The 23,364-nt window shown below is 47.2% G+C and overlaps 1 pseudogene across 1 annotated transcript; it reads right to left on the bottom strand.

Moving 5' to 3' along the window:
• Positions 1–3,185: 3,185 nt before the first annotated feature.
• Positions 3,186–17,645, bottom strand: LOC311238030 (heat shock protein 30-like; annotated as a pseudogene). Its single transcript has 4 exons — positions 17,265–17,645; positions 10,379–10,631; positions 3,872–3,969; positions 3,186–3,414 (listed from the first exon to the last, which is right to left on the bottom strand). The product of its transcript is annotated as a heat shock protein 30-like (transcript).
• Positions 17,646–23,364: the final 5,719 nt, after the last annotated feature.

Genomic DNA, 23,364 nt, shown 5'->3' on the forward strand with positions numbered 1-23,364 from the left:
TGGTGTGAGGTTAACTGTTTAATATCTGAGAGAGATTAGCCTTTAATACACATTTTGCTGCTGGTCTGCTGGTCATGTATTTGAACATGAAAACACAGGGTCCCTCACTAACCTGCGTCCCCAAAAGTGTCCATTTTAGTTTTCGTTTTTGAGGACTGCATACTTTTTTTGCAAACCAAAATACTATACTTTATACTTATCGCACATGCATGAGCCTCTTTTGAAAGATAACATTCTGAAGTTTATGATACAAAAAGAAAGATCACTTTTAGTGTTAATGAAATAGAGTAACATAGGTCTGAACTTGAATTGTAGAACAACTTGTTACTCAAGTTTTTCTGTAGTAGTTAGTTGTCCAGCGGTAGTATTTCCCCAGAAGGTGGTATGGCTTAAAAGGCCTGAAGCCTTATGTAGTACATGTCCAAATTTCATAAAGATCCATTCAGAAATGAGTGATTAGGAGTGATTTTGGTCAACTGTACAAATGAAAAACTCAGTTTTCTTATAGACTTCAATTCATTCGGCTTTTTTTCTCTTCCTGTTTTTGCTCATTCGTTTTTCATCCCTGATTCATACATCCCCAGGTGGGGTATCATTGGAAAGCCACACTCATTGGCTACAACCCTCCACAATCATTTTCGAGATCGCCAAATGATTGACGGAATTAGAGTCCCAAGAGTCGGGAGTGGTATTTTGCGCAATACTGTGTACTTTGCACAAGCCTCAAATACCGGCATGTAACTCGAGAACCGCTGAACGGATTTTTGTCACCTGAAAGGGCTCTCGACAGGCAACAAATGGGCCTTCAATTCGATATATATATTGTATTACAAAATATGCACACGAGCCACTAGTGGTCGCCAAAGTGCCGGTGGGAAAATCGTCCTAAAAAGGGCCCACATGTGGGCCCTTGCATGTTAAGAGACTTAAGAGGCTTTAGTGTGCACCCAATAAGTCATTTTCTCTGTAAACTGTACAGCCTTCCTCCTAATATTATTGAGGCATTGCAAGCCATTGATAAGAGGAGAACTTTGATAATTTTTCTAAAGCTATCTGCTCCATTGATTACAGAGTAAATAACACCTATTTAATCATTTAATCTCGCATAGTTTGTAGGTTTTTGAAAGTCATGACTCATTCCTTTACATAATGGTGAAGATAGAAGTTATCTCAATAATTACAGACCAATTTCCAAACTATACTGTCTAACAAAAATCCTGTAATGAATAATCAACCCAATGTAGTCTGTATTGAGCTCTCGGCAGTTAGTTTCAGAGTTAAGCACCATCTCTGTTGGTATTTAGTCTATCTGCTATGGGCAACAGAAAACATTGTGCTGTTCTGCATTTGATACAATTCACTGCTTTTAGAGAGATTACGTAGGATTGGTTTTGATTCAACAGGGATCAGCGACTGCTGCCAGACATTGACCTGGGACTAATAGGAACCCACAGAGGACAATTTACACTACCTTAGGCATACTGCACCTTATGTGGATACTGTGATACTGTGAATAATGTATATTTCAGTAGATAGTAAATTATAACACTACCTTAGGCATACTACACCTTATGTGACACTGTGAATACTGTGAATATATTTTTCAGCTAGTTAGATAGTAAATTATATTGACCTATTTGTTTACACTGCTTGTGTTGTTTTAACTACCTGTACCCCCCTTCCCCCATGCTGCTATGATGCCTGAATTTCCCCAAGGGGATCAATAAAGGAATATCTTATCTTATCTTATCTAATTGAACCCTATCTGAGTTCTTACCGGTAACTAAATGTGTTCCAGAGGGATCAATGTTGGGTCCTGTCCGGTTCAGTATTTCTATTATTGATATTGTCTCATCTCATTTTCATGCAGATGATGCTGTACTGTATTATTTACAGACTGTAGAATCAGCTGTTGAGAATCTGCCACTTTAGTGCTGAGTAAGATTATGTATTAATGTTAAACTGGTACTGAATGCAAATGTGTTTTAAGCGTCTTTGGGTACCAAGAGAAGTGATATATAAGTCGGATGTATTATTATTATTAATAAAGTTCCAGCTGTTTTCTAGATCACTGTGAATGGATCTAACATTGTAGTGTTGTGGAATATTTAAAATTAGCCAAGACAGTGAACTGTAGAAATTCAGATAGATTATCGACTATTTAAAAAGAAAATAGTTTATTTCTGTGATCACAGAAGAGTCCTCAGTTTACAATCAGAGACAAGTCAAGCGTCTGACCAGAAAGTGAGACCGAGGTCTGGTCAGACTTACAATCAAATACACAAGCTTGGAGTGACACATGAAAACAAAGATGACAAATGAAAACAAAGATGACAAATGAAAACACGTTTTTTCTTCATATCTGACACAAGATTGATATGAAACAAAAAACAAGAAAAAGATGAGGTGATTTTCTGTAAATATGTCGTATCTAAGACTAACTGTCCTGGGCCTTGGGTTGTAGTTTTAAGAACACTGTTAGACTGTCGTCCTAGTGTCCTGTCTGTATATAGTTAAACTATATTAACTAGTTAAGGCTTGTACCCAGAATATGTAGTTAAACAGAGAAACATGACATTTTCTATAACAAGAGCATTACAGAATATAAATTGCAGCAAAAATGGCCTCTTATACAGAATCAGAGCCACATGATGAAAACCTGGAAGAGGATCATTGAAGCCAGTTTCTTGGCAGTTTTGGATTACAGTGATACCTGGAGGGGGTATGGCAATCACTCCTGTGTCATTCTGTCTGTCTGTCTGCATTAGCCATAACTTCTGAGGTTCTGGTCTGATTTGGATAAAACATCGCCCAGGCAAAGGACTCAAAATCCAGAATATTTTCCAAATCTGTCAATGACAACTGACCAGCATTTTATTTGAATTAATTTCCATTCTCGTCCATTGAATAGATACGGTATGAAGTTCCACCTTTTGAACACAAGATGGTGATGAGTCGTTATGCCAATTCCCTTCCTGGTCGTTGCGTGCATTGCCCCACTGTCGGCCTGGGGAGGGTGTAAAGCTAAAACAGTGAATGAATGAATGAAAACTTTATTTAACAGATTGCAGAATGGGTACAATACAGTACGGCTCAATACACACAATTGTTAAGGGGATGCAGACCAGAGAAAGACGTTTGTCTTGTTTACATCAGGGTCCCCAATTTTCAATTCATAGTGACATTTATGACATACGGTCCTCTGCCTCTTCGATGACATCCGTCATCTCCTGGGCGGTGAGCAGGCGGGCCTTGGTGGTGTTCCTCCTGACCTTTCCAGATCTTCGAGTGAACTCTATCTGGGCCAGGAGTTGTCTCAGGTCCGCCGTGATCCTCCCTGCTGTTACAAGGGGGTGGTTGAGGTAGGGGTTGGGGGGTGAGTCCTGGGCTGGAGCACAGGGGCTGGGTGGGGGGCTAGGAGCACGGGGGCTGGGAGGGGGGCTAGGAGCACGGGGGGCTAGGAGCACGGGGCTGGGTGGAGGGCGAGGAGCACGGGGGCTGGGAGGGGGGCTAGGAGCACGGGGGCTGGGTGGGGGGCTGGGTGGAGGGCGAGGAGCACGGGGGCTGGGTGGGGGGTGAGGAGCACGGGGGCTGGGTGGGGGGCTAGGAGCACGGGGGCTGGGAGGGGGGCTAGGAGCACGGGGGGCTAGGAGCACGGGGCTGGGTGGGGGGCTAGGAGCACGGGGGCTGGGAGGGGGGCTAGGAGCACGGGGGGCTAGGAGCACGGGGCTGGGTGGAGGGCGAGGAGCACGGGAGCTTGGTGAGGGGCTAGGAGCACGGGGGCTGGGTGGGGGGCTGGGTGGAGGGCGAGGAGCACGGGGGCTGGGTGGGGGGTGAGGAGCACGGGGGCTGGGTGGGGGGCTAGGAGCACGGGGGGCTAGGAGCACGGGGCTGGGTGGAGGGCGAGGAGCACGGGGGCTGGGTGGGGGGCTGGGTGGAGGGCGAGGAGCATGGGGGCTGTGTGGGGGGCTAGGAGCACGGGGCTGGGTGGGGGGCTAGGAGCATGGGGGCTGGGTGGGGGGCTAGGAGCACGGGGCTGGGTGGAGGGCTAGGAGCACGGGGGCTGTGTGGGGGGCTAGGAGCACGGGGGCTGTGTGGGGGGCTAGGAGCACGGGGGCTGGGTGGGGGGCTAGGAGCACGGGGCTGGGTGGAGGGCTAGGAGCACGGGGCTGGGTGGGGGGCTAGGAGCACGGGGCTGGGTGGGGGGCTAGGAGCACGGGGGCTGGGTGGGGGGCTAGGAGCACGGGGGCTGGGTGGGGGGCTAGGAGCACGGGCTGGGTGGAGGGCTAGGAGCACGGGGCTGGGTGGGGGGCTAGGAGCATGGGGGCTGGGTGGGGGGCTAGGAGCACGGTATATATTAATATAGTGAGGAAGATGTAGATGTGGTGGCAATAGGGGGGGGGGGGGTGATTGTTCAGTTCAGTGATGGCTCTCTGGAAGAAGCTGTTCTGCTGCCTGGAGGTGGTGAGGGGGGGGGGGGCTTTGAAGGCCCTGTATCTCCTCCCAGATGGTAACAGGGAGAAGAGGTGGTGAGGGGGGGGGGGGGGGGGGGGGTTCATCCAGTGTGGGCAGGGGGAGGCCGAGGATTTGATGGGAGGTGTTTATGACTCTGGAGGGATTTTCTTTCATATTCTGTGCAGTTTGCGTCCTCAGTGATGTGGGTCCCTAGGATCTTAAAGCAGCACTTCCTCACCTGCGATGAGTGGCCGAATTTGGCTCTGGGCGTTCCCAGACAAAGAGAGGGACAGAGATTGGCTTATGTTCCTTTACTCAATAGGATCCCCATGTACTTATACTAAGCAGTATACTCAATAGGATCCCCATGTACTTATCCTAAGCAGTATACTCAATAGGATCCCCATGTACTTATCCTAAGCAGTATACTCAATAGGATCCCCATGTACTTATCCTAAGCAGTATACTCAATAGGATCCCCATGTACTTATCCTAAGCAGTATACTCAATAGGATCCCCATGTACTTATACTAAGCAGCAGTGGAGGTTTCTCTATGACAACACGTGAAACACAAATTCACTCATAATTCATAATTATTATTAATTTACATATACCTATATATATATAAAAAAAAAAAAAAAACTATATATATATATATTTTTTTTTTTTAATTTTTTTTTTTTATTATAAATGTTTTCCTCTGTAAAAGAAATGCCAGTGAATTTTTTTTTCTTCAAAAATGGCCAAAATTGCCAGCTCTGAGCAGGCCTGCACTGCAGTATTGCCTGCAGTAATTATTCGTGAAGAAAACTTCACAGGTGTGACCCATTGTTAAATAAATAATAAATAACAGCGAATCAAAATAGGCTATTAACTTCATCTAAGAACGGTCTGTGCAGTTAAACTCTTGCCATTGAATGGAGGATTGATTGATTGACAGCCCTTGACATCCAATACACGGAGGTTGAATATGATTGGCAGCCTTGCAAATCCAATCAGAGATTTCTGCATTGCAAAGTCAAAATGGGTCCAGCTGCATGTGAGGAGGATAGGTTTAGCTCGGGCCAATCTCAAGTTTCTCAAGTTTCTTTATTAGTTGTCATACAGAAGTACAGAATACTTTTATACAAAATGTAACATAAAGAAGCATTTTGTATAAAAGTATTCTGTACTTCTGTATGACAACTAATAAAGAAACTTGAGAAACTTGAGATTGGCCCGAGCTAAACCTATCCTCCTCACATGCAGCTGGACCCATTTTGACTATGTGAAAGTTGAGACTATGAGAAAGTTGTTGTTTAGTAGTTAGTAAGCTGTACAGCTATAACAAGTCAGGCTAAATTAAACTTTGCGCCAACATTAGGACCGAAGTATAAACCAGCAACTGAGCAACATGAAGAAGTGGATTTATGCATCTGGATCAGAAAAAACATTGTGGATGAAAAAGTAAGTAGCTACAGTGCTTGTATGCTAACAGTAGCTAGGCAGCTTAGCCTACATCACAATGATAATCACCAAGCTAACTTACTGTACACACTGTAGGGCTGGGCAATTAATTGAAACAGAATCGCGATATCGATTCATAGACCTATGCAATCTAATTTCTAAGTTATGACTATTTTCTTTTATTAAAAAAAAACGTTTTTTTTTTTTTTTTTTTTTTTTTATTATTATTTTATCTGGGTTGAACATGATTTGTGGAACTCCCTCTGGTGTTGTGGTCGTGTTATTCACTGACCTTTGGGAAGTATTTCGACATGCACATGGGTATCTTAGTGGTGTAGTGTATCTTGTAGACCAGGCCCATTGCAAGTTGCTGTACTCTGTCGTCTACTCTAAGCCATCCTAGGTTGTCAAAGTGGACAGGGGTGAGGTGGGTTTTAGGAGTAAGGTCAAGCAGTAGTCTGACCAGTTTGTTTTGTGATGTTTGTAATCTTGTTTTTAGTGCCTTTGAGGTGCTTTGGTACCATGAGGTGCAAGCATAGTCGTAGTACCCTTGAATGAGTGCTCCTGTTAGAGTCTTCAAGGTATTCTTGTTTACCAGAGAGGAGATCCGGTACAGGAATCTAGTTCGTTGGTTGACTTAGTTTTATTACATTGGATCCCATTTTGTCACAGGAAAGATTTGCCTCTATAGGATGGAACCCATGTAGGTAATTTCATCTTTCCTTTTAAGATAAGATAAGATATTCCTTTATTGATCCCCTTGGGGAAATTCAGGCATCATAGCAGCATTGGGGAAGGGGGGGGTACAGGTAGTGAAAACAACACAAGCAGTGTAAACAAATAGGTCAATATAATTTACTATCTAACTAACTGAAATATACATTATTCATTATTCACAGTATCACAGTATCCACATAAGGTGCAGTATGCATAAGGTAGTGTTATTGTCCTACTTGGGTTCCTATTAGTTCTAGGTCGATGTCTGGCAGCAGTCGCTGCCCACTGTTGTGGAGCCTGATGGCCACTGGTATGAAGGACTGTCCGAGGCGGTTAGTTGAGTGTCGGGGGGGTATGAGTCTGTGGCTTCCTTGTCACCTTCACCTAATATGTTTTGATCTGGTCAGGTGCGCTGTCACCTAAAATGTTTTGATCTGATCAGGTGCGCTGTCACCTAATATGATTTCATCTGGTCAGGTGCGCTGTCACCTAATATGTTTTCATCTGGTCAGGTCCGCTGTCACCTAATGTTAATATGTTTTCATCTGTGTCCACTGACCACTGACACACAGTGGGGGATGTTTTAAAAATATTATTTAATATATAATATAATATAATAATTTGTGCTTCACCTAAAAATTTGGTCAGCAGCCTCCACTGCTAAGCAGTATACTCAATATAGGATCCCCATGTACTTATCCTAAGCAGTATACTCAATAGGATCCCCATGTACTTATACTAAGCAGTATACTCAATAGGATCCCCATGTACTTTGTTTTATGTCGCTCCACGCCACTGCGGGGCACAGGACGATTATGAGGTAACTATCACCAGAGCCAGACTCAGAGGATTTGGAGCAGCTGTCGTGTATTAAGCCAGTGGTTCTTAAACCAGGAGTCCTTCCGGTAGTTCCAGAGGGTCCCCAGAAAAATGGGGCCAATAGTCCAATGAGAGAATACAGTATATTCTGATTATCCTGATCATAGGTTTCACTCTCTACTGTTATCTCAGCTATAGAAGCTAATCTCTGGACTAAATCACATCCAACAACAAAGATCTTCTCAGATCAAAATCAAATAGAGCAATACACTGGATTAAAGAGATTATGCAATATATCAAGCTACAGAAGATACAGAAGGGTCTGTTTTGAGATTTTATGCAATTTGGCAACCTTTCTTGACATTTGTCGAAAAGATTTAAGCAGAGAATGTAACCCCATGTTTATTTCTGTATGTGTGTGTCTCCTCATCAATTGTGTAAAATGACTTACTTTAATTGAGTAAACCCAGGAACCTTCTGATTACCAGACGACCGCTCTACCTCCTGAGCCACTGTCACCATGTTTTGATATTAACAGCAAACCCGAGGAAATTAGATGCAGTCATACAGCTGCTGCCTAGAAATGGCCTATAATATCTTTATCATAAGGGAAAGCCAATCAGGCAACATCTGTTGCTGTCTATGGCTTTATAGTACATACTCACGTGTTATTTTCATTCATCAGATAATACCTACAACGACACTAATAACCTGGACTTTCCGTATGACTACTCCTCCATCATGCACTATGGAAGGTAAGATGAGGAGAAAGGTAGAGAAAAGCCTACCGCTAGGCTAAAGAACAATCTACATGTTTCTCAATCTCAATTCACATAAGAAAGGAATGCCTGTTCTTCTCCAATCATCTTGGTCTCCATCTCTGCAGGACGGCCTTCACCAACAAGCACAGAGAGGAAACCATAACGCCCATCCCTGACGCCACCGTTCCCATTGGACAGAGGAGGAGCTTGTCTGACCTCGACATTCTCAAGCTCAACAAGCTCTACAAATGCTGTAAGTGTGACCAGTGTAGCCACAAGTACACACAGACCATGTCTAATGTCAAATGCATAGTTTGTCCCTAGTAGCTTCAAGAACACTAATAATATAATGTATACTAATTAGGGTGTAGTGGTTAAGACCCCCTATCTCTGGAACCATAAGTACAGTCCTGCTGGGCTGGCATGGAGTCCTGTCAGAACGTTGTGTCTGTGTTTCTGCCTACTCTGTCTCCCACTTCCTTAGCCTTCCAAACTAAATAGACATTGTGCAACAATAACATTCAACTTCATTGTGTATGCATGCACTGCATATAGAAGAAAAATAATGCAGAATAGTAGGGGTGGGAATCATCACGATCACAATACTAGAGTCATGATACTGTAATATCACAATGTTTTACCTTTTTTCAACTGCAAATTCAACAACTGCTGTTTTATCTAATATGATACAGTAAGGTTGTTAGTCTGTTCACCTCACTCCAATAATTCTTATTGCAGCACAATGGGATTGATACTTGCCATCAGTGTATCGATATAATATCGGCATGCAAAATATCACTGTATCAAACCCCCCCCCCCACCCCTACAGAATAGAATGTAGCACGATCCAGGACCTTATTGCCAAATGTACCTCACACACATAGTGAACAGTGTATTCTTGGTACTGTATGTTACCTGCCACTGCATGCCTGTCAGTATCATCAGAGTCCATGATCCCATTGGCTGCTACAATATTCAATATTCATTATAGCACTGCGTAATTAATTATTAATATCAAATATTTGGATTTCTCCACAGAAAGGGAGAGGAGGCAACAGAGCCAGCTGTGGATGAGATTGATGTCAACAATATCTCTGTTTACTTCAAGAGGACATTTGCCTCCTACTGTATCATAATATATAACCTTCATGATTTTTCTCTCTCTTTGATTGTGTTGTGTGATCTTGCATGGATAAATAAAGAGACATTACCATTCAAGTTGCTATTCGGTGTGACCTTCAACAACCAATTATTTGAAAGACCCATGAAAGACCCGTGAAAGACCCGTGTACCAGAAAGAGTTAACAAATGTAGTTGGTGGGGGGGGGGCAAACAATGAAAATAATCAAATCAAATTTACATATAAAATAAACAAAAAGGGTTGTGATATTTTAATAACATATTGGTTGCTGGTGTCGTCTGTATCTGTACCTCCAAAGGGAACTTATCTCCTGATACATCCAACAACTGTCCCTCCGGTTGGTCCACGGCCACAGTTGAGAGAACATTTGGATCTCAGTAGTATTACAGCTCAGCGAAATGCTAAGGTAGCAGTCTATAAGCACAACCCCTGTTAGCTGGAATACCAAACCACTACTATGATCAACCGCATAATATGAGTTTGGGTGAAAACACCATAGGTCAGAAAACAAATGCTCGTAATGTAAAGACGTGAAAAAAGTGTGTTATGACACTACCTTAGTCACGCCAATGGAACGAAGTGTCAATATTCAGTTGATCATTTGTTCAACTTTCAATCTTCTGCCGTGCCTACATCCTTATATCTGATGTAAGGCCACGACTCCTAGTCCACCTGCATAACTGTGACAGCACGACTAATTGGAAAGGCTTACAGTTTCACACATCTAGGATGTTGGAGTCCCATAAGGTGAAGCTATTTTGTTTTGTTAGAGGATTCTGTGCGACATTAGTAAAATAAAAGGAAATAGGTACATTTCCAGAACATATATTGATCAAATACAATCATATAAAAAGAAAATTATGACCATGTAGATTTTAAATTGGGACCACTGGGTCCACAGGTGGCCGCACTAACCAGCTGAGCTAAAGCGTTTGGCCCATTAGCTGATGCTGGTTGACTGTGACCAACTCCTCAGTAGTTTACAGAAGTTATGAAATACATATTTGTACAAATGTTGTCAGAGACATATAACATTACGAGTCCATCAGTGTCCTGTTTGTTGCCAGAGTCAGTCTGTGTGGTGCTTCCCTCTGTCTGTGTGCTGAGGAACTGTGGTGTTGGTGTCTTCTTCTCCAGGCAACATCTGATGGCAACCTCTCTCTCAGCCTCCTCAGCAGATGGAGGCTTTGCTGCCTGGATGTGGAGCCTCCCGTCCTGAGCCAGGGAGCAGGTGACGGCCTCAGGATCCACCCCTTCAGGCAGATCAAACTCCTGTCTGAACTCCTGCCGTCTGTAAGTGTGAGGTTTTGTCCGCTGCTCACCTACTCGCTCTGTTCCTTTAAGCCTACTCGCTCTGTTCCTTTAGTTTTCTGTTAATCAATTGCATTCTCCTATTCACACGCTTCTTCCCGTAGACGCCGTTTGATTGGTGCTTCCCCAACCACACGCTTGTCAATCTCATCCCGCAGCTGTCACAGCTTGTCATTAAGCATTCCTCTGATTATATATACCCCGATTCCCCATCAAGTGTTGTTGGATCGTTCTGATATATTATCAGCATTTGCTGTTCCTTCCTTGCCTGCTGTTTTTCCCTGTGCTTTGCCTCCCAGGATATTCAAGAAGTATTCCGCTTGGACAACCCGTTCCCCGTGGCGACGCGCTCGCCCTGTTTGATCCTGCTCTCTTTACGCACAGCGCCTGGGTGAGTTTTGCAAGGCTGTCTTTGACCCTATCGTTTTTCGTGTGTGTTAAACACTGAAGAGATCCTGCTTTTTGTCAGACTGTCACTCACCCTGTGCCTGTATTTTGGATTGTTCATTTTGGATAATATTTGCTTGAACATCGCTCACTGTGTGTATTCACACCGAAGATATTATCACTTGGATTATTATTGGGACTTCGCTCACTGTGTGTATTCACACCGAAGATATTATCACTTGGATTATTATTGGGACTTCGCTCACTGTGTGTATTAGCACCGAAGATTCTATCACGTGGATTGTTGTTGGGACGTTGCTCACAGTGTGTATTTACACCGAAGATTCTGTCACTGGATTATCTGTTTTGGGACAAGTCACCTCTCCTGTCACCTGCTCTGTTCCCAACTGTACTCTGAGCTAACCCGCTCTCTCTCTCCCTCTCTGTCACCACCTCGGGGAGCTGCCGAGAGGAATCTGCAGAGCGGCTCTGACGTCACAGTCTAATCCTCGGACGAACCATCCCGGGAGAAGCTGCAGAGCAGCAACATTCGTCTATGCTTGTATCCCAGTCTTTGTTTGTTCTCAACCAAGTTATTGCTGCTATTTTGTGAAATAAAACAAGCCCTAGTTTTTGGCAACTCTGAAACAACTCTCTTTGTGTCGTTAGCATTTGGGGTCGGTGTCAAACCATAACATTACGATCCAACCAAAATGACGACCCCAGCCGACACAGAGAGAGTCAGAACAGCACTAGCTAATCAGATCGAGTTGACCAAGGATCACAGTCACCAACTAGAGAGGGCTGCGGCTGCGGTGCATGATCTCAGGGAACAGGTCCAGCCTATTCAGGGGTCCCTGGCCGCTCTGGCAGAACAACAGTCAAGTATACTCCTTCATCTTCACACGCTGAGCGACACCGTTAACACTTTAATTGTACCCCCACTTCCTTCAGGAGCATCCCCCGCAGCCCCAGCAGGGCCCACGCTTCCCGATCCCGCACCTCGGGAACCCCGTCTCTCCGTCCCACGGCTGTTCGACGGCAATCCCGAGGAGTGTGCCACATTCATCATGCAATGTGAGTTGGTTTTCCGTCATCAACCCAGTCGATTCACTTCTAGAGGAGCCCAAGTGGCCTATATGACAAACTTGCTCTCAGGCCGGGCTGCCCAGTGGGTCACTTCCTCCTGGGCAATGGATGCAGATTTTTGTTTCTCCTATCCAGACTTCGTGGCTGAGCTCCGCAGGGTGTTCCACCACCCAGCCCGTGGTCTGGATCCTGGAGCCCGGTTGGGTACCTTCCGACAGGGGAGCGGCGGGGTAACAGACTACGTCCTGGAGTTTCGACTGGCGGCGGTGGAGAGTGGTTGGAACGACCCAGCACTTCGCCTAACCTTCATGAGGGGGCTCAGTGACGCAGTCAGGGACCAGCTCGCGACCCGGGAGGAGCCTGACTCCCTCGAGGACCTGTTCAGCCTCGCCATCCGCATCGACGGACGCCTCCAGGAGAGAAGGCGTGAGAGGACCCGACTGGTACCTCCTGAGGGACCCCGGACCCCCCGTACTCATGACGTTTCTACTGGTCGCCCTGCCCTCAACACGACTGGTGGTAGCGTACCCTCCCGTTCGGTTCGCGAGGAGGAACCCATGCAGCTGGGACGCTCTCATCTGAGCCAGGCTGAACGTGAGGCGAGGTTCAGGTCCGGTCTCTGCCTCTACTGCGGTCGGGAGGGACACCGAATCGCCAACTGCCCCACCCGGCCAAAAGATCAGGCTCGCCGAGACCCCGGGAAATCCTGGTGAGCCGTTTTTCCCATTCCCAGAGCCGCGCACCACCTGGTCATCTGATGAGTGTCACCCTGGCCTGGGCGGACCAACGGGCCACGGTGGAGGCACTCATCGACTCTGGGGCAGACGAGAGTTTCCTCGACTTCGAGTTTGCTACCCGGGCCAACATTCCACTTGAGGACCTTGTGAGACCTTTGGAGATCTTTGCATTGGACCAACACCGCCTGGCCGACATCTCTCAACGCACCTGCCCAGTCGTGCTGACCATCGCTGGGAACCACGTTGAGAGAATCCAGTTCCTTATCACCCGATCCCCTCTCGTCCCGGTGGTCCTGGGTAGGCCCTGGCTCGCGCTGCACGAGCCCCACATCGCCTGGTCCTCCGGTACCATCAAGGGCTGGAGCTCCTCCTGTCACGCCCAGTGTCTACAGGCGGCGTCCTGTCCCCCGCCCCGGAGGCCCGCTGGTGAGTCGCCTCCGGACTCTTCATCCATACCTCCCGAGTACCACGACCTCTTGGAGGTTTTCAGTAAGTCCAGGGCTCAGGCCCTTCCACCCCACCGCCCTTACGACTGCGCCATCGACCTCCGCCAAGGGGCTCCCCTTCCCGGCAGCCGCCTCTACAGTCTGACCGTTCCGGAGAAGAAGGCGATGGATCAGTACATCTCTGAGTCCTTGGAAGCAGGACTCATTCGGCCTTCCTCCTCCCCGGTGGCGGCCGGTTTCTTCTTTGTTGGGAAGAAGGACGGGGATCTTCGACCCTGCATCGACTATCGCCAGCTCAACGAGATCACCATCAAGAACAAGTACCCTCTTCCTCTCATGAACTCCACCTTCGAGCCTCTCACCCAGGCCACCGTCTTTACCAAGCTGGACCTCCGGAGTGCCTACCATCTTGTCCGTATCCGTGAGGGCGATGAATGGAAGACCGCCTTCAAGACCCCCAGGGGCCACTACGAGTACCTGGTGATGCCGTTCGGCCTCACCAACGCCCCGGCGGTATTCCAGGCACTCATGAACGACGTCCTTCGTGACATGCTGGAGGTGTTTGTGGTGGTGTACCTGGACGACATCCTCATCTTCTCCAGGACCCTCGAGGAGCACATCCAGCATGTCCGCCGTGTGCTAGAGCGCCTCCTCCACAATCGGCTCTTCGTCAAGGCGGAGAAGTGCCGTTTCCACTCCGACTCCGTCGACTACCTGGGCTTCATCGTTGAGAAGGGCTTGACCCGAGCGGATCCTCGCAAGATCCAAGCTGTGGAGGAATGGCCTGAACCCACCACTCGGAAGGAGTTACAGAGTTTCCTCGGGTTCGCCAACTTCTACCGAAGGTTCATCCGGAACTACAGTCAAGTGGCGGAGCCACTTACCAGACTGACCTCTCCCGCTCTGCCGTTCGACTGGTCCCCAGCGGCATGTGCTGCGTTCCGCTCCCTCAAGAAGAAGTTCACTTCCGCCCCGATCTTGCTCCACCCTGACCCCAAGAGACAGTTCATTGTAGAGGTGGACGCCTCGGATACTGGACTGGGGGCTGTCTTATCCCAGCGTTCGGCAACGGACCAGAAGGTACATCCTTGCGCCTTCTACTCGCGTCGGTTCCTCCCTGCCGAGAGGAACTACGACACCGGCAATCGGGAGCTGCTGGCGGTCGTGGCTGCGTTGGAGGAGTGGCGTCATTGGCTTGAGGGGGCCGAGGAGCCATTTACCATCTGGACGGACCACAAGAACCTGACGTTCATCCGCGCTTCCAAGCGCCTCAACGGTCGGCAGGCAAGATGGGCCAGCTTCCTCAGTCGGTTCGACTTCTCGCTGACTTTTCGTCCTGGTTCCCGCAACACGAAGGCCGACTCCCTGTCCCGGTTACACTCCAAGGGGGCTCCACCCTCTGAGGATCCGACTCCCATCCTCCCGGAGGCCAGGGTGGTTGGAGCCATCACCTTGGGCATCGAGGGGGTGGTTAGACGTGCCCTACGCTTCCAGCGTGCTCCAAGCAACGTTCCGATTCATCGTCTCTTCGTCCCCGACTCTGTCCGGTCCCGGGTGCTGCTATGGGGCCATACCAGCCGGTTCGCCTGCCACCCGGGCGTTCATCGCACGTTCTCCTTCCTGGCTCGTCGTTTCTGGTGGCCCACCATGCGGAACGACGTCAAGGAGTTCGTATTGGCCTGCGCGGTCTGTGCCCGCAGCAAGGCCTCGCACCAGGCACCCTCCGGGCTTTTACAGCCACTTCCCGTTCCGAGCCGTCCTTGGTCACATGTGGCGCTAGACTTCGTCACAGGTCTTCCCTCCTCCCAGGGGAACACTTGCCTTCTGACCGTGGTGGATCGATTCAGCAAGGGGGTTCACCTCGTGGCCCTTTCCAAGCTCCCCTCGGCGGCCGAGACGGCGGACCTCCTGACTCACCACGTGTTCCGCCTTCATGGTATTCCCCAGGACATCGTCTCTGACCGGGGGCCCCAGTTCACCTCCCAGGTATGGCGGGCTTTTTGCAAGGGATTGGGGGCGACGGTCAGTCTTTCCTCTGGTTATCATCCCCAGACTAACGGACAAACGGAGAGGATGAACCAGAGCGTGGAGTCTGCTCTTCGGTGTGTGGCAGCCGAGAGACCAGCTTCCTGGAGCCGTTTCCTTCCCTGGGTCGAGTACTCCATCAATTCCATGGTCAGTTCCGCCACCGGCCTCTCACCATTTGAGGTTTCCCTGGGCTACCAACCGCCTCTTTTCCCCGCACAGGAGACGGAGGTGGCAGTTCCCTCCGTGCAGGTCCACCTCGACCGCTGCCGACGGGTCTGGGAGATCACCAGGACCGCGCTGCTCCGGACATCTGAGCGTGCCTGTCGTGGGGCCGACCGGCGCCGGGTTCCCGCGCCGACTTACCACCCTGGGCAGAGGGTGTGGCTTTCCGCGAAGGACCTCCCGCTTCGGTCCTCGGCCAAGAAGCTTAACCCCCGTTTCGTCGGACCTTTCGAGGTTCTGAAGGTACTCAGTCCGGCGGCCCTGCGTCTTAAACTTCCTGCGTCCATGCACATTCACCCCGTTTTCCATGTCTCCCGGGTTAAGCCCGTCTCCCTCAGTCCCCTGATGCCTCCAGCTCCTGATCCTCCGCCTCCCGAGATGGTGGATGGTCACCCCCAGTGGCAGGTCCGCCGGTTGATGGGCGTTCGACGGCGGGGTCGGGGGTTCCAGTACCTGGTGGACTGGGAGGGTTACGGCCCGGAGGAGCGGAGCTGGGTCTCCCGACAGCTCATCGTGGATCCCGGCTTGATCACTGACTTCCATCGTGCCCATCCTGACGAGCCGGGTCGGCCTGGTCGCCGGGTGGCTCCCGTGGAGGGGGGGGTACTGTGAGGTTTTGTCCGCTGCTCACCTACTCGCTCTGTTCCTTTAAGCCTACTCGCTCTGTTCCTTTAGTTTTCTGTTAATCAATTGCATTCTCCTATTCACACGCTTCTTCCCGTAGACGCCGTTTGATTGGTGCTTCCCCAACCACACGCTTGTCAATCTCATCCCGCAGCTGTCACAGCTTGTCATTAAGCATTCCTCTGATTATATATACCCCGATTCCCCATCAAGTGTTGTTGGATCGTTCTGATATATTATCAGCATTTGCTGTTCCTTCCTTGCCTGCTGTTTTTCCCTGTGCTTTGCCTCCCAGGATATTCAAGAAGTATTCCGCTTGGACAACCCGTTCCCACGTGGCGACGCGCTCGCCCTGTTTGATCCTGCTCTCTTTACGCACAGCGCCTGGGTGAGTTTTGCAAGGCTGTCTTTGACCCTATCGTTTTTCGTGTGTGTTAAACACTGAAGAGATCCTGCTTTTTGTCAGACTGTCACTCACCCTGTGCCTGTATTTTGGATTGTTCATTTTGGATAATATTTGCTTGAACATCGCTCACTGTGTGTATTCACACCGAAGATATTATCACTTGGATTATTATTGGGACTTCGCTCACTGTGTGTATTCACACCGAAGATATTATCACTTGGATTATTATTGGGACTTCGCTCACTGTGTGTATTAGCACCGAAGATTCTATCACGTGGATTGTTGTTGGGACGTTGCTCACAGTGTGTATTTACACCGAAGATTCTGTCACTGGATTATCTGTTTTGGGACAAGTCACCTCTCCTGTCACCTGCTCTGTTCCCAACTGTACTCTGAGCTAACCCGCTCTCTCTCTCCCTCTCTGTCACCACCTCGGGGAGCTGCCGAGAGGAATCTGCAGAGCGGCTCTGACGTCACAGTCTAATCCTCGGACGAACCATCCCGGGAGAAGCTGCAGAGCAGCAACATTCGTCTATGCTTGTATCCCAGTCTTTGTTTGTTCTCAACCAAGTTATTGCTGCTATTTTGTGAAATAAAACAAGCCCTAGTTTTTGGCAACTCTGAAACAACTCTCTTTGTGTCGTTAGCATTTGGGGTCGGTGTCAAACCATAACAGTAAGAGTAGGAGCTTTTCCCCTCCCCCTGCTTCTTCTCTGTCTTCCCACTGACTCTCAGCTTCCTGCCCACCTGCTTGACAGACAGCTCCTCTGGGCAGAAGTCTTTAGTGTCCAGGGTCAGGGCAAAGCTCTCTTTCTCTTTCTCCAGCTTGTAGGAGACTGGCTGGATGGCCACAGAGGCTGGACACGCTCCACCTCCAAGATCTTATGTTGAAGTTTGTCCAAAAGCTCCAGACTGCTGTAGAGCGTCTGCATGTTTCTCTGCAGTCTCTCCCGCTGGCAGGGAAGAGGTGAGACCTCTGGCCAGAGACTGCTCACAGGCCAATAGAAGTCCATGAAGGGGCTGAGAGAAGGCTGGAATCCACGGTAGCACAGCATCTTCACTGACTGTTGAGTCCTCTTGTTGTGATGGAAGGCTGGAGTGTGTTCAGTGTTGCTTGTGTTGCGTTGTGTCTCAGCAGTGGGACTGTCTCAGCTTTTATATTCTGCCTCTGGGAGTTCCAGTGTCTTCAGGAATGTTCCTGTCATTACCACAAGTCTCCACTGGGTGGCAGCCTCACTGCAGGTGATGTAAACAAACCACTCATCGTCTAAAATTGGAATGGTCCAGAATGACCTAGTCAAGTATATCATATAGATTGTGTACTAGCACATAATGTTTATGCTATTATTAGTGGTGTGTGTGTGTGTTCAAAAGTGTGTGAAAAAGATGGCGCCGCTATGCCCGGCCGCCTGTCTGTGCGCTCCGTTAAAGAAACTTGAAAGAAACTTGAAACTTGAAACTTTTTTAATCACAATATTGAAGACCCTGTGTGACCAATTAGTCATGATGTCACAGTTATACAGTTGGACTAGGAGTCATGTTCTTATTTATTTAAAGCAGTTATACTTACAGCATGATGACTGTTCTATAAATGTGTAACCTTAGTATGAAAAGATTAGCCAGATGTATAAACCTTCTCATTGCACACAGTCAAAACCTTTTACCCCTGCATTCTAAGTTCTCTTTCACTAAACAGTAAATGTGCCTCAGTTATTAATTACAGTGAGTAGTTTATTTAGCAAACATTTCATTATGAGAATTAATATCCAACACTCTTTACGCTGCAAGACTACTGACTGATGTGGAGACGGAAGAGAGTTAATCTGAAAGAGAAGAGAACAATCCATCACTCCATCTTCAGCAGGTTAAGACCAGTAAAGTAAAGAAGCCTAACCTTCACTCTACCACCAGTTGACAAATGAGGACCATCAGATATAACGATGTAGGCACGGCAGGAGACTTTGATTAGATTAAGACCAAGTTATCCTACAATATATTTGAAGATCAGTGTTTAAAGGAACACTCCAATATTTTGGGGAATAGACTTATTTGCCATCTTCCTCCGAGTCAGACAAGAATATGTGGATTTCATCTCTGTGTGTCAGTTTTGGAGTTGTTGGAAGTTGTATTTCTTCACTTTTGATTGAGCTAGGCTAGCTGCTCCCTACAGCTTCCAGTCATTGTGCTAAGCTAGGCTAGCATGCACATGTACCTCTCTTGGGCTATTAGACACACAGAGATATAACTGATATCAATCTCCTTGTCTGACTCTGGGGAAGATGGCAAATAAGTGTATTTCCCAAAATGTTGATGTGTTATTTTAATATTTTATTCAGAAGTTTTCTCTCACCGCATTGTTACTCATTCTAATTAGTGTATATAATTTACCACATCTCCCAGTTGTACAGCCCTGGCCCATTCCTATTTTATTTTTTACTTATGATTGTACTATATTCTATTGTGCTATATTTAATTTAGTTTATATCCCATATAATTTTATTCAACCTCTTATTTACTGATTCTGATGTAACTCTAACCAGTTCATTCATTAGTCTCTCCATCTATGTAACTAACCAGTTAATTCATCTCTCATCTATGTAACTCTAACCAGTTCATTAGTCTCATCTATGTAACTCTATACCAGTTCATTAATCTCTCATCTATGTAACTCTAACCAGTTCATTAATCTCTCATCTATGTAACTATTTTTTTTAATCCTCTTTTTCTCCGCCTGATTTTTCTATTTTTCTCCCCATCCCAATTTTTTGTCGTTATGCCAATTCCCCCCCTCCCCTACCTGGTTGTTGTGCGCATGTTCCCCCTACTGGTCGGTACAAGGGAACCCTGAAGTCCACCACATGCTTCCTCCGACACATGTGGAGACAGCCAGTGGCTTTTTTTTCACCTGGCAGCGAGGACTCTCATTGGTGAAGCGTAACGCGTCGGAGGTCACGCTGCCTTCACCATTTCCTGCCTTTCGCTGAGCAGGCGCCCAGACCTGACCTGTAGGCGTCGCTATCCACAACGCCAGATTACCACCCACAACTTCCCTCCCCCTAACTCAGCCAAACGAGTTAGTATGACGACCGGCCCAAGCCGCAGGGCAATGCTGACTCCGGGAGTCGAGACCGCAGCCTCTTGCATTGGTGACGAGCGCAATCTCCGCTATGCCACCCGACCGCCTACTCATCTAACTCTAACCAGTTCATTAATCTCTCATCTATGTAACTGTTACAGGTACCAGGATATGGCACCTGATAGCAGATATATGTTTAACCTATGAAACAGGTTGTAGTTAATCATTTGACAAAGGAAGGTGCAGACACGATGTTATTGACTCTGGTTCCTCCCGGTTGTCTATTTCAACAACATTTATTCATTCAACAGAATAATCAATCAATCATCATCATCATTGTATCATCATTGTATCATCATTGTATCATCATTGTATCATCATTGTATCATCATTGTATAATTAGTTACATTACTTTAATACATTCAATTATAATCCCATACTTGTTATTAATTCAAAAGCATATTCATCATTGCAACACACATTCTACCCTTTTAGGATACCCTGGTTCACTTCAATAGCATTTTCCTTTTAAATGTAGTTATCCAGTATTATATACTGTACATTGTGATTACTTATGTCTTTATACATATTTGGCGTCTTAAATATAAGCACGTGAGAAGAGAAACATTATCCTGTTAACCTCTGTCTAGACATGTCTAGGCATGTTGGAAGGGACCATCGTATGTCTTTTAACCAACACTGTCATTCTCATTGTCTGTCAAACAATTCCTTAAATCACCAATAAGTGTTACCTTTATCATCAGTCACTTATCATCAGTCATATCCACTATTCTCTAGTATACCGAAATACCTCCACACCTCAGTGTTATCCATAGTTGTGTTCCGGTCTCAAGTTCTATTGAAACTCAAATGTGCACTGAAAGTACATTTATATATATATATGTATCGGGCCGTTCTCAACCCTACTAGGAATTTGCTAAACCGTGACCATGGTATAACTCAAGGGAATAGATTTATATTTACATTTAACGGAGGGCACAATAGAGAGAGAGAGAGAGAGAGAGAGAGAGAGAGAGAGAGCATGTGGTACAGCTCCGGTGTTTAGCTACCTTCTAGGTAGGGTAAGCTAAAGTAATTTCCCTCTAACCATCTTGTACACAATATACACATTTACTACACAGCAATTCAACCCAACACAGTATGTATTTCAAAACATAAACCTTTATAATCCCCTTGGAGATACTTAACTTCGACACGTTAGTGCTTAAATGGACAATTGTGTTCCAACACTATTTAAATGTACCAACGAAACGTGGCGCCATCAATAGACGGTCTGCTTCTCAACCACGTTACTTGTCGTCTTAAACTTCTTAAACTTGACTCAAACATCGACAATAGTTACTTAATTTGAACCCTCGACATTGCATGTATCCTTGTTAACCTTTATGTGTGTTTTGTAGTATATTACCCACCTATGAAACAGGTTGTAGTTAATCATTTGACAAAGGAAGGTGCAGACACAATGTTATTGACTCTGGTTCCTCCCGGTTGTGAGGCTGAGATCGCCTCGTGCGTCCCTAAGCACACAGTACGGGTCCCTGGAAGGCGAAGCCACTAAACACCAGTCCTATACCGCCACCTATTGACCAGATTATGTTAATGTCTCCCATTACATATAAATGACTGTTCTAACTTGTTTCTGATGGAGGTAATCCTGTACCAATATGTTCACACTGTTTTGACACATAATCTAAAGATATTAACATGATACCACTTCTAGTGGGCATCACACACTCCCTGACCTTAAAAAAATGGCTCCTGACATTTCCGAAAATCACTAAATACACCCATCCAATATCACCCTCAGGCGTGAACCCCTAACAAACTCCCCATGGGTGGACCGTGGGTGACGGCTGGATGGTAAGCATACTGGCCATGTTGTGGAAGGCTGTAAAAAATTGAATGCAACCATGGCATTACGAAGGGTATCAATTGATGTGGTAGTGGACTGTGGTGTGGTGCGGGCACCATCGGTGGCCACTGTACTACTGAATTCACGGTCACCTTGTTCTGCACTGACGGTTCACCTAGCATATCATACGTGAGACATTGTTTAGGCCTTCTGTCACGGGCAGACCTCCTAACCTCTGACTGGACTTGTTCTACCGGCGAGAGTGGAGGGGTTCGGAGATTGAGCTGGGCTACGGGGGAGTGAGCTTGGGGTTGGGGTTGGGCTATTGGAGAGTGAGCTTGGGAGTGGGGTTGGGGTATTGGAGAGTGAGCTTGGGGATGGGGTTGGGGTATTGGAGAGTGAGCTTGGAAGTGGGGTTGCGGTATTGGAGAGTGAGCTCGGGGGGTCTCCCTTTCTTCTTCTTCCCCTGATTCACTAACATCTCCCTCCGGTCTGGCCAAGACAGGCACATTTCCATCCGTGTTTCCTCCCCTGTCGTCTTCACTCTCAGGGCGCAGGCCTGGCATGACTTCAGGTCGTCGTTCACGGTGTCCAAGTGATCTTTCCTCTGTCCTTTCAACAGGTATCCTTAGCCAGTATCCTCTGTCACTGTCATCATCCGAATCACTGTCATTGCTGTCCCTTGTCTCTACTTGTCTTTGTGTGTCTGACATTCTTCCTTGTCTTGGTCTGTCATTCGTTTTCTTCGCAGGGACAGTTCTGGCTGGTGGTGGAGTCATTTCCACGGGCAAATCATTTACCAGCAGTAAGAGATTTCGGTGTAGTGTTCTGGTCTTTTTCTGGTCTCCATGTTCAGGGCAGACAATGTATACTGGACTCTCAGCGAGCTGGCTTTTGACCACGTAGATCGCCTTCTCCCAGTACGATCTCAACTTGCCTGGTCCTCCACGCTGATTGAGGTTTCTCACCAGAACTCTGTCTCCTGACTGCAGTACTACTCCTTTCGTTTTCTTGTCATAAGTTACTTTTCCTCTCGCACTGGACTTTTTGCTATGTTCGCAAGCAATCCGATAGGCTTCAGACATCTTCTCAGCCCATTGCTCCGCGTATCCTCTGGGTGAGTACGGTTCCTCTTTCTTCGTTAACCCAAACAACAGGTCAACGGGGAGGTGTGGATGACGACCGTAGAGGAGGAAAAAGGGTGAGTAACCCGTTGATTCATGTTTGGTACAGTTGTACGCGTGTAACACATGCGGGAGGTGGTCCTTCCACCGCAATTTCTCATTTTCAGTCAATGTCCTCAACATCTGTAGTATGGTCCGATTGAGCCGCTCCGCTGGGTTGCTCTGTGGATGGTAGGGTGATGTTCTAGAGTGGCCGACCCCAGACAGCCGTTGCAGTGCTTGGAACAGTTTATTCTCAAATTCTCTACCCTGGTCGTGATGTAATTTCGAGGGATAACCGAATTTGGGTATAAAGTCATTAAAGATACGCTCTGCAGCTGTTTTCCCACTCTTGTTCTTGGTGGGGTATGCCTGGGCGAACCTAGTGAAATGGTCGATCACCACTAGGATATATTCATACCCTCCACGACTGGTTTCCAGATGTAGATAGTCGATACACACAAGTTCTAATGGGAAGTTGGAGGTAATGCTGCCCATGGGAGCTCGGACATGGGTGACCGGCTTCTTAGACTTGATACAAGGACATCTTCGGGTCACATATTCTTCAATCTCTCTGGACATGAAAGGCCAGTAGAATCTTTCTCTTGCGAGGTGGATCACTCTTTCTGTTCCAACATGACCCATCTCATTATGTAGATGTT

This window comes from Notolepis coatsorum, assembly GCF_963971535.1.
Source record: "Notolepis coatsorum genome assembly, chromosome: 12".
Lineage (NCBI taxonomy): Eukaryota > Metazoa > Chordata > Actinopteri > Aulopiformes > Paralepididae > Notolepis > Notolepis coatsorum.